We start from the raw sequence: 12,422 nt of genomic DNA, 5'->3' as shown, positions 1-12,422 counted from the left end.
GAACTTGATACAGTTGACAGCAGGCCTCACATCAAAGGGTATTGTCTTCAGTTGGGTGGGTCCCTGCACTGTGATCGAGGACAACTTCCAAGACCAGCTCAGGAGCTTGAGAAAGATCTGTCAGCCCCTCATGAGCAGTAGAATCTGCTGGTTGTTTGCATAAGCAATGAGGAGCTACATATTGGGCAGCCCTCCACCCGTCTTCACTCTTTCTGGCCTGTGTGAGCTGTTCTCCTCCTGATATGAGACAGAAGCAGCTATTCAGGGAGATGAAAGTGGTTGGTACAGCTATTACTGTTGGTACAGGTGGGGAGGTGATCCCAGCGACTGAGTAGGCAGTGCAGAGGGCATTCTGGGTTAGTGATATCGGGTTTGTGGTGGGTGGCAGCGAGATCCTGTGGACAATCTGAGAGTGTGACAACACGTGCCTTGGGGAATGGTGGGTACATTAGCAGAGATAGAGTCAGTATAAGATATCCAAGAAAAGAAGTTGGCATTTATGCTTGGGGAATGGAGAAGGTCAATGTCCTTCTTCCTACAGTGCTATGCATTCCTCCAGATGGCTGAGATTGCTTGAACATGAATTGTAATGCCAAACCAAGCTGGCATTGCCTGGTGTCATGGCCTACACAACTAGTCCCGCAGAAAGTGGAAGCCTCTACAGCACCCCATCCAGCAGGACCTCCAGGATCCTGCCCACAATGCAGAACGCTGATTCACCCCTGTCTGCCCTGTCCAGGGCAAGTGTCAACAGGGCTGACAGGGCACAATGGACTGTTAAAGATGGTGCAGAGACAAGGGATACCAGTGAATTCTAGGATTTGAGCTCAGCGGGGATTTATTCAGGCAATAGAGAGTGGTAAGGTGGAGACAGATTGACAGATGCCACAGGGTATAGATAGATAATTAAAGCCAGGCATTGTGTAAGATACAGTGAGAGAACCTCTTTTGTCACGCAGTGAAAATCCCTCTGACCAACCTGATGCAAACTGGACTTAGCCATAAAAGTAAGATTACAAGTTACGTTGTTAAGATACACATTGTTAAGGAGAATGGAAGGACAACAAAATGTTAGGTGTCACACATTCCAGGTTATAAATTGTTTTGCCCACAAGTCCATATGGCATTATCACACTGGGAGGTGTTTATGGCACCCCTCAGATGAATCCTTTCAGTCCCTTTCAGGCACATGTATATCAGCAGTCTAGTATGGAAAGTGAGCTAAGAATGTCAAAGATAAAAGTATTCAACCGAGTTAGAGCTAAATAAAAATTAAATACATTTAATCAACCTGAGGAAGAGTAAAAAGTAAGTAATCAATCTGTTGTTACACACGTCTGTGGCAGGTGAAACTTGAATGTGGCTTTTCCAGCCCAAAGATAGGAACACTAACACTGTGCAGTAAGTGCACCCATTAGAGGAAGCTAATTTAGCAGATTTAGGAAGATAAGTTGCGAAAAATAAATGCAAGACAACAAAGAAATGGAATATTGTAAAGTATTCAGAGAATTAAAAAAAGAAAGACTTACATTAATATGAAAATACATAGCATGACAACCCAAAATATGTTGCATACAGCAAGTTCCCATTATCAGCTTTCTAATGAGAAGATAATCTGTTTGTCTGATATTAATTGAGAGATAAACACTGGTCAGAACCCCAGCAACAACTCACCTGCTCTTCTCCAATATAGAGCAATTATATATTCAATATCTATCTGAGAGTTGGATCCAAATACATTTCCAATAAAACAGCACCATCATTGAATTTTTATCCTCACCATGAGTGAGATTTGAACATACCACTTTTTTAACTTGCTGTTAAAAAAAAAGCAATGGGCTACCCTACTGAGCTACAGCTCATAATTAGCGCAATGCATCAAACTAGGCACATACCTTTGAAGGGACAAGTTAGAACATCTAAAATCACCATACCATTGATGACAAAGGAAGTTATGATCAAAATAAAGTAGAAAAAAATAGGTTTATGACAAATGTCAGGTGCAAGGATCACTTCGGATTCAGGAAATATTTACAGGTGAAGAAGTAAAAGACCGGCAGAATTTTTTTAAAATATCAAATTAAGAACTAAGTAATTAAAATAGAGATGTTAGCCAGGTGATGTGTTGTAACTGCATGATGTGAGAGCTGGTGGACCCCATTGTGGTTCATAGTGACCACATCTGTAGCAAATGCTGGTTTCTTGAGGAACTCTAGCTCAGAGTTAATGAGCTGGAGTCTAAGCTTCCAACACTGCCACACATCAGGGAGGGGGAGTGTTACCTGAATGCTGTGCTTCAGGAGGCATTCACACCCCTTAGATTAATTACCTCAAATCCAATCAGTGGTCAGCGACAGGAGGGTGTGACTATAAGCGGTCCAGGAGGTAGTACTGAACAAGCCTCAGCCCCTCAGTCTCTCTGAAAGGTTTGAGATTCTTGCTCCACGTGTGGCTGACAGTGGGGGGCTGTACGGAGGGTGAGCAAACTAACCACAGCACTGTGGTACAGGGAGCCAGGCAAGAGAGGAGAGAAAAGAAAAATGTAGTTGTAATCGGGGATTGTATAGTCAGGGCAATAGACACTGTTCTCTGTGGTCAGGATTGAGAGTTGCAAATCCTGTGCTGCCTGCCTAGGTGCCCATGTTCACGATATCTCATCCGTGCTTCAGACAAACTTGGAGTGGGAAAGGAAAGAATCAGTTATCGTGATCCACATAGGTACCAGTGATATAGATTGAAAGAGGTTCTGATGAGGGAATGTGAGCAGCTAGGGGCTAAATTGAAAAGCAGAGCTGTAAAAGTAATAATCTCTAGATTACTACCTGTGGCACGAGCAAATTGACACAGGGACAATGAGATTAAACAGGTAAATATGTTGGTCAAAGATTAGTGTGGGAGAGACGGTTTTGAATTCATGGGACATTAGCACCTGTACTGGAGATGGAAGGAACAGTTCCAATGGAACAGATTCTACCTGAATCATGCTGGAACCAGAGTCCTCGTGAAGTGCATAACTGGGGCTGTCGGTCAGTCTTTAAGCTAAATATTAGGGATGTGTTCAGGTGCATGGAAAATTGCGGAAAACATTAAAGGGGGAGAGGGCTCAACAGAGTTTATTAAAGTTTCCAGAACAAGTAAAAGGGCACAGAGTATGGAAAGGGTCAGGTATCTAACTTCAGGAACAGCAGATAAGGGGACAACCTGGAGAAGGGGGACAGTCAACACAGGATTGAGGATGTTGTACTTAAATGCACACATTATACGAAACCAGGTAAATTGACTTATAGCACAGACTGAAATTGGCAGGAAAGCTACTGTAGGATGTATAGAGACGTGGCTGAAAGGGATAAGGGCTGGGAACCAAACATCCAAGGATACACATCCTAACAATAAGACAGGCAGATGGGCAGAGGGGTCAGGGTTGCCTTGTTTGTAAGAAATTCCACTTTCCCAATAACTCAACTGTATGAGAAATAATCAATTCTACTAATGAACATTACATCACTGCTTCCTAGATGCAATTTGAATGATCAGATTTGGTTTCTGTAACCTAAGTCTCATTTTCTGCATTCAGCTGCAATCATATGTCAACTATTTACCAAGAAATACTCTCCTTTCATTCCATTCCTAGCTCCTCATTCTCGATTGTGTTCAGTGCTTCACATTAAGTTCCATGTGGCTTATGAACTACTTCCTATTGAGTGGGGCCTCTCAGATGATGTTTGCACAGATAAGGTGGTGTGATGAAATTAGTATAAAAAGAACTGGCTGAAATAATGTCTCTCTGATGTTATTGGAGTGACTGGTTTCTGCCTCCAAGCTCTGTGATGTAAAATGTTCAGTTGTGCATAAAATTACGTTTCCCCTTGAAGAAATAATTGCTAATTGCTGGAACATTCTAACATATGGAGAAAGTACACAAAGCTGAGAGAGGAAATAATGAGCATTTGCCAATCTTGTCTTGCTAACTTGAATCTGTGTTGATGATATATAAAGCCTCCCTGTCCTATCCCGTATCTTCAAACTTTCCAATGATGGTGATCCTTCTCCAGTTCTATTTGCCATAAGCTGGTTACAAGATGCAGAATTGTTTGGTGGACAAAAATGTCTATTATCTTTACCTCCCAGCAAGGCGGACCTGTCCAGCTGAACTTATTGTCAGCCTACAAACTCGACTAAGAGATTTCTCATCATTAATGGACTTTAGTCAGCATTATTCACTGGAGATTGGGTCACATAATTAAATGTCCTCTTCACTAGGAATTTTCAGACCAGCAGAATTACCAAAGGATGCAATATCCTGCAGGTATATGATAGAAGAAACTGCTAAGTTAACCAATATCAACTCAAAAATTTTTAAATGTTTGCTTACCATCGCAGAAGGAGTTCGTTCAATTTACGAAAACCTTATCGAGATTGCATGAAGGCTTTCAGAGAAGGTTATCAGGTTCTCAAGATGCTTCATTTCTTTTGCATAATAAAATTCCACTTTATTGTTAAACCTGAACCTGCAGCATTGCATGATTGTGTTTTGGTGAAAGATCACCTCATTAAAACCAAGAAAAAAAATACGATGTGAACCATCAAGACAGAATACCATATGGGATCTCATTTGTTCAGTAATAACATCAGCTGGGATTACAATAATTCTAGCAATAATCATGTTGGTCCTTGTCTCTGTAGCCCAACAGAAACACAGGCTGTGAGATAGTAAGAACTGTAGGTACTGGAATCAGAGACAACACAGTATGGAGCTGGAGGAACACAGCAAGCCAGGCAGCATCAGAGCAGCAGGAAAGCTGATGTTTCAGATTGGGAACCTTCTTCTGAAATGGGCTGTATTTTCTTTTTAATTGTTAAACATTATGGAAGGGAAAGTTCTTGACAAATCTTAAGAACCATCTTTTCAAGAGGTTTGGGTCAGTGTAAACAGGTGCAAGGCTATCCTACAACTCCCTCTGCGTTACTATCTGAGGATTTGCTGCTGGCAAAATTTCAAATTTGCGTACTGCTCAGGATCTGCGTTAAATTTAGAGCTTGAATTATTTGATCAATTTGGTGATTTTCTTTATTAAAAGTTCTGCAACTGGTTAGCTTAGAGTTTTGCCTGAATTGTTGGCTGTGGCTTTGTTGAAAACATTTTTGCCTCTGTGTTAGGGGATGATAAGTTCAAGTGCCACACAGAGACTTGAGTGCAAATGCTGCAATGCTGTATTGCTGTTGGAGGTTTGTACTGTTATTAACGCAGCCTTTCAGATGAAACACCTGGCCTTTAAATGGGATCAGAAAGATCCTGGAGCACTATTTTGAAGAAGACCAGAAAACTTATCACCAATATTCTGCCACGTTTTTTTTATTTCTCAAAACAGATTATTTGTATGTGATCACATTTTTATTTATGCGACATTGCTGGGCCCTTGTTGACAGCCAGATTTCTTATATTATAATAGAGACAATGGGCAGAATCAAATAAGAAACATGGTGAAGGCCATCTCAATTTCACAAGCAGTGGAATGAGTTTCTTGTTGGGCAGCAGCAAGTTGCCAATTAAGGGGGATTATTGCTTTAAGCGCAGTTTTGATATCTCAACTTACTTTATTAATATTCAACTTTCCATTTTACCAAACTTGCGAAACAAGTTTGTTTGGACATTGAAAAATAACACACTGGGGGTACGTTATTGGAGATAGAATCATTGTGACTACTTGGAGAGAAGATAGTGGTATTTATGCTGGCAGCGTAGGGAAGGACAATCTTCCTGTAGTACTGGGCATTCTTCCAGATGCCGGTGACTGCTTTAACCTGAGCATCAACTTCAGACCAGGCTGGCGTGTTCCAGTGTGATGGAATCCACTGCCAGTTGTCAGGGAGCAGGAGGTTCCATGTTGACACCACCCATCCAGGAGAACCTCCAATTCTTCGCCTGCAAACCAATATATTGATTTTCTCTGTCTGCGTTGTCCAGGGCAAATGTCTGATTGTCTGAGTACATAATCGGCTCTTAAACATGGTAGAGTTACAAGGGATACCACAGAATTCCAAGATATCTGTTGAGTGCTGAGTTGGTCCTGGAACAGCATGCAATAAGATAGGGCTGAAATTGGACTTGAGGGACAATGTAGGAGCAGCGTATGTAGTTAATGAGATGAGTTTGGTTACATACAGTAAGAAATCTCACTAGACCATACAGCGAAAATCCCTCTGAAAATCTTGAAGCAACTCAGGCTCAGGCAAAAAAAAAGTAAGATTCAGCCGTATATTTCAAAAGTAGTCCGCTGTCTGCAAAAGTGCTTTGCTTTGGGATATTTTGAAGGTCACCAAGAGTTCACAGAGGATTATTGAATTCTTTATGGCAGTTTGTGAGCTGCTGAAGATTATACCAACTGCCTCTGCCAGCTTTCTGGAGACAGTCTGAATCACCTGCTGTGTGGCATCTTGCCTTCAAAACCCAATAGCATCTTAAATTCTGACTGCCCTCCCTTCCAACAATGATAAACCTTAGACAATCGATATGACTGCACCAAACACATTTGCGTTACAATGAGAGGTTTTAGCAGGAATTCCCAGTAGGTTGTCTTACTGTCACAAGGATGCATATTACTCCTACTTGCTCACTAACCTACCAATGGGAGGAGAATCCAGCTCAATTTTGTTTTAACCAACTGCCCCTTCCAGGAGTTTGTCAATTTGAAAATAGTGATAGAAACTGGATTTAAAGCCAACTGCCTGCTCAGTGAAAGCTTCCTTTGCAAGAGGTCATGATCAGCTCATTAGAATACCTACACTGTGGAAACAGGCCCTTCGGCCCAACAAGTCCACACTGGCACTCAGACCCATCCCCATCCCCATCCCCATCCCCATCCCCCTAATCTACACATCCCTGAACGCTATGGGCAATTTAGCTTGCCAATGCACCCAACATGCACATTTTAGGAAACCTATGCAGAATGTGCAAACTCCACACAGACAGTTGCCCAAGGGTGGAATTGAACCTGTGTCCTTGGTGCTGTGAGGCAGCAGTGCTAACCACTGAGCCACCATGCCACCCAGACAGCAAATTCCCTTTCTTTTTGGCTTATGCTCTCAAATGTAGTCAGCAGGATTTGAACCTGTACAGGAGTACTCCAATAGATTTCAAGCCTATCACCTTAACCACTCAGCCACGACTACCACAGCACTAATCAGAACAATTTTTGAAACCACATCAGATCATCCAATACCTCTTTTCTGTCTTCTCGTGGATGGCTCTACCCTCACCTGGGTCTGTTGCTATCAATCCAGTTGTAGCCAGAGATGGCTATTTTCCCACCCTTTACGCCTTTACTTCTGTGACTCCCTAAGATTTTTTGGCCCCTTCCCAAGTCCTATTCACACACCTCAGGAGACTGGCCCTAGAGCATGGAGGGAAGGGGTTGGAGAGAGAGATGATGAGACCATAAGAAACAAGAACAGAAATGGGCTGTTCGGCCCCTCAATTCTGCTCTGCCATAAAGAAGGGTCATGACTGATCCCACACACCTCACGTCCAATTTCCTGTTCTTTCCCCACCACTTCAATTTCTCTACTGATCAAGAATCTGTCTGTCTAAATAAACACAATTTTTACTGTGGAGAAAGATCTGGAGGCTAGCGAACTTAGGGAAATAAATATTGATGTTCTGAAAACTGTTCACATGATAGAAGAGGAGGTGCTGGAGGTATTAGAAAAGGTAAATGGGGGTACATATCTGGGACCTGATCTAGTGTATCCCAGGACATTCTGGAAAGTTAGAGAAGAAATTGTGGGGCCCTAGCAGAAATATTTGTGTCATCTGTAAGCGGTGAGGTGATGGTTAATGTTGTGTCTTTATCTAAGAAAAGCTGAAAGGAGAAGCCTAGAAACTATAAACCTGTGAGTCTGACATCACTAGTCGGTAAGTTGTTGGAGGTGATTCTGAAAGATAAGATTTACATGCCTTTGGGAGAGGCAAAGAATGATTAGAGATGGTCAGCATGGATTTTTGTGAGGGAAATCATGTCTTACAAACTTGATTAAGTTTTTTTTTCTGGAAGTAACCAAAAAGATTGATGAGGAAGAAATGGTAGATGTTGTTTACTTGGACTTTAGTAAAGCCTTTGATAAGGTTCCGCATTGTAGACTAATTAGTAACATTAAATCATATGGGATTCAAGCATGTCAACTGGATAGAAAATTGTCTTAATGGAAGGAGGCAGAGCATAGTGGTGCAGGGTTGTTTTTTGGACTGGAGGCCTATGACCAGTGGTGTTCCACAGGAATTGGTACTGGGTCCACTGTTGTTTGTCATTTATATAAATGATTGAGATGGGAATATCAGAGGCCTGGTTAGTAAGTTTGTGGATGATACCAAAACTGGAGGTCTCGTGGACAGTCAAGAAGTTTATCTAATATTACAAAGAGGTCTTAATGAACTAGGTCTATGGGCTGAGGAGTGGCAGATGGAGTTTAATTTGGATAAATTTGAGGTATTGCATTTTGGGAAAACAATCAAGGGCAGGGTTTACACAGTTAGTGGGAGGGAGCTGGGTAGTGGGGAAGAACAGAGAGAATCGGGGGTTCAGGTACATAATTCTTTGGAATTTATGTCACGGGTAGACAGGATGGCTAAGAAGGCATTTAATACACTTTCCTTCATTGCTCAGGCCTTTGAGTATAGGAGTTGGCATGTCATTTTGAGGTTGTACAGGATGCTGGTGAGGCCTCTTCTGGAAGACTGTGTGCAGTTCTGGTTGCCCTGCTGTAGGAAGGATGTCATTAAACTGGACAGTGTTCAGAGAAGATATACCAGAATGTTATTGCGAATGGAGGGTTAGAGTTAGAAAACTAGTCTGGGATGTTTCTCACTAGAGCAAAGGAGTTTGAAGGGTGAAGTTTATAAAATCACGAAGGGCACAGATAAGGTGAATAGCAAAGGTGTTTTCCTTAAGATGGGGAATTCAAAACTAAAGGGCATAATTTTAAGGTGAGAGGAAAAAGATTTAAAAATGGGCAACCTTTTTTACACAGAGAGTAGTTAGTGTGTGGAACGAACTGCCAGAGGAAGAGGTGGATGCAGCTACAAGTACAATATTTAAAAGACATCTGGATAAATGCATGAACAGGAAATGTTGGAAGGATATGGGCCAAATGCAGGCAGGTGGGATTAGTTTAGCTTGGGAACATTTTCGGCGTGAATGAGTTGGACCAAAGGGTTTGTTACCATGCTGTATGGTTCTATGATTCTATGACTCCCAGTCACAAAAGCACTATGCCATGTTCCACATAGATGCTGTGACATCCAGTCGCATCACCATCAACTCATGCAATCCACGCTCCGTCTCTGATTTGTTATGTTGCTCAACTGAAATCCGACACTGGATGAGCATAATATTTGTCCAGCCAATCAATAGGTCAACAAAACTTCCCATGAAACTTTGCTTTTGCTTAAGATTAAAATTTTAGAATCACTGCCATATCAATTCTGTGGAAGAGATTTGGATTTTCTTCCTGACGGGATGTTTTCACTCCCAATATTTCTTTTAGGATTTGTATTATCTTTCAAAAACCACATTGTGCCAAATACAACTGTCCAGTCAAAGATGAATCACAGCTATCAGTGAGAGCTGGAAGGCAGGACAGTGCAATGTAAACTTCATGAACTCCCTTGTAAACAAAAGGTCTGAACCCAGGCGGCTGCACACACAATGTGAAAATTGTGATATCTTTTGACAGCTCACAGCTCAGTTCCTGTTCTTGATTTTTTTTGTGAGTTATTTCAGGAATGTTGCTTGGTTAATATCCCATTGTGTCTGGCCAGGCCATGGGCACATGAAGGAATCTCTATCACAGAACCAGCCAGAGCTCACCCTCCTGTAATATAAGAGCAGGAGAAGGGATAGTCTTCCTCAAATGCCCCAATTCACTGAAGAAGACAAAGACATCCCGAAGTGCAGAGAGATTACAGTCATGCACAATTTAAGAGAATTTAATACCCTCCTCCTTATTCAGCTTAATGGAGCAGGGCATTAAGTTGAGCAGGAGCATAGCTGAAAGAGACCTTACTGCCTTCCCGTTACCAGCTGAGGCCCACTGATAGCCAGCCTGTGCCCTTGGAGCCAAGCTCCACTCCCCACCCTCCAGGTCTCCCTGGAAAACACCCTACAAAGACTTCTCCTGCCATTACTCACTCATGCATGGGATCCTGCAATGATTCGGTGCCTTGAGGTGGGTGCCATACAGATAGACACTGCCTATCTGTAACCATTTTAACCCTAACACTAAGCCTAACCACCTTAACTCTAACCATAATACTAACCCTAACTCTAAACTTAATGCCAACCCCAACCCTAACCCTATTCCTAGCCCTACCCTAAAGCTAATGCTAACATTAAACCTAACCTTAACCTTAACTGGCAACACCCACTCCCTAACTCTAACTGCCTTCACTCTAACCTTAATGCTAACCCAAATCCTAACCCTAGCCCTAACCACTTTAACCATAGCTGTAACCCTAATGCTAACCCTAACCCTAATGTTAATGCTAACCCTAACCCAATGACAGGTGACACTGCCATTCAGTAGAGCTGCTGGCCTCTGATTGTTCAACAGTTCTCAGTGGGCAGGACCTCTACCTACAAGATCCTAGATTCCAGAGATTGCCCAACACTGTCCAGTTAATAACACCAACAGCACATAATTCAGAGATAACACAGTGTGGAGCTGGAGGAACACAGCAGACCAGGCAGCATCAGAGGAGCAGGAAAGTTGATGTTTTGGGTCAGGTTTGGGGCATTTCTGAAGAAGATCCCAACCCGAAAAATCAACTTTCCTGCTCCTCTGATGCTGCCTGGCCTGTTGTGGTCCTCCAGCTCCACACTGCGTTATCTCTGACTCCCAGCATCTGCAATTCTTACTATCTCTGACATAATTCAATGAGCCTTCTTTAATGAAGTTTACGTAAGGCTCCTGTCAGCTCTGCAGACACTGGCCAATACTTCTATTGCTTCCGTTTAAAAATTGAAATGTAGCAAGTCACAAAGGATCATTCAAAAATGCCTTCCAAATTCATGACCTCGATCACCCAGAAGTCAAGGCTAGCAATGCATGGGAACACCATCTTCTGTAAGGTCCCCTCCAAGATCTACCATCCTGACTTGGAACTATATTGCTATATCCTCACTGGTTTTTGGGGTCAAGATCAACTGCCTCACAGCACTGTGGGTGTTCCTGCAACCATCAAGATCTCCAGTTAATGACCTGTGAGATCCACTCCCTCAACATCAGCAAACCAAGAAGGCAACTCACAACAACATTCTTAAGAGTAATTAGGGAAAGGCCATAAAAGCCAACATAGCCAGAAATGCTAAACATGAAAGTCTCCTTTCTCTTAAGGGGCGGGTCTGTTTGCGACACATGGCAGGTTTCAGATAACACCCTTTTTAGTGAACCAGAAATGACACACATAGTGGGTTAAATGTTCACAGTGGAGCTGGAAAACAACAGTCTGTCATTGGATCAGAAACCCACCTCTGATAGGTTTAGATTTTCATGGGGTGAGTCCTTAATTGATGTGGGCCGAGGGAGGGAGGAGGTCAGATGAAATATGGGGCTGATTTTGAACCCACAACAGCCATTATTAAGGTTGCTGGATGTCCTGAGGGAGAAATGTATGGTTTCTTCCAAACTTTTACACAGCACCAGAGGGAAATGAGACATTGTATGGTAGACAGAGACATGGTACCCAAGGCAGATCTGCCTTCTCTCCATTGATGATGACCTGGATCTAATGCCGAAAGCTGTGCGGGTAAGAGGGCAATCTTTTTCCCAGAGGGTGGCAGGAGAAGGCCACACTATCATGCAGGAGGACCACCTCCCTGCTCAACAACATCTTTCAGCTATACCTTCTCCTTATCTCTTCCAGATCCTCCCTCAATTAGCTGTACCTCACGGGGATCTCACTGTCTTCAAATCCACAGCTCACTGGAGTGCCGTGTTATGCAGAGTGCAGCACACCACAATATGCGCCCGGTCTTACAGGAGGGTATATGATGAAACTAACAATGGTGGTCGAGCCATTAGACTTGCACCTTCAGAAGCAGGATGCAAATGGCCCACTCAAGCAGATTCTGAGCAGATGGCACTGGTTGTAACGTCTTTGTATTTTTGTCTGTGGTTCCCATCTCTTCAAAAGATTCCCCTTGTCCCCTCAGATGCATCCGCACACTCAGTGGGTTTGAGTGAGGAGCTAAAGTAGCCTTGGCTGGCAGAGGATGAAGCAGTCATAGCAGTTGTCAGAACATTGAATGCACATATAGAGGAAACTCTTCTCTTTGTCAGAAACTCATTTGATGTCATGGGAGTGGAAGCCCTCCCTGTTGATGGATCTCACAGGTCACCCACTGGGAATCTTGGACCTTATTGCAACT

General features: G+C 42.8%; 1 non-coding gene across 1 annotated transcript; it reads right to left on the bottom strand.

The window, feature by feature from the left end:
• Positions 1–7,088: 7,088 nt before the first annotated feature.
• Positions 7,089–7,170, bottom strand: trnas-uga. The gene has a single exon. It is a non-coding gene; the product is annotated as a tRNA-Ser (tRNA).
• Positions 7,171–12,422: the final 5,252 nt, after the last annotated feature.

This window comes from Rhincodon typus, chromosome 1 (assembly GCF_021869965.1).
Source record: "Rhincodon typus isolate 14 chromosome 1, sRhiTyp1.1, whole genome shotgun sequence".
Lineage (NCBI taxonomy): Eukaryota > Metazoa > Chordata > Chondrichthyes > Orectolobiformes > Rhincodontidae > Rhincodon > Rhincodon typus.
Note: the sequence above shows the minus strand (reverse complement) of the source record. Positions and strands in the feature narration are given on the sequence as shown.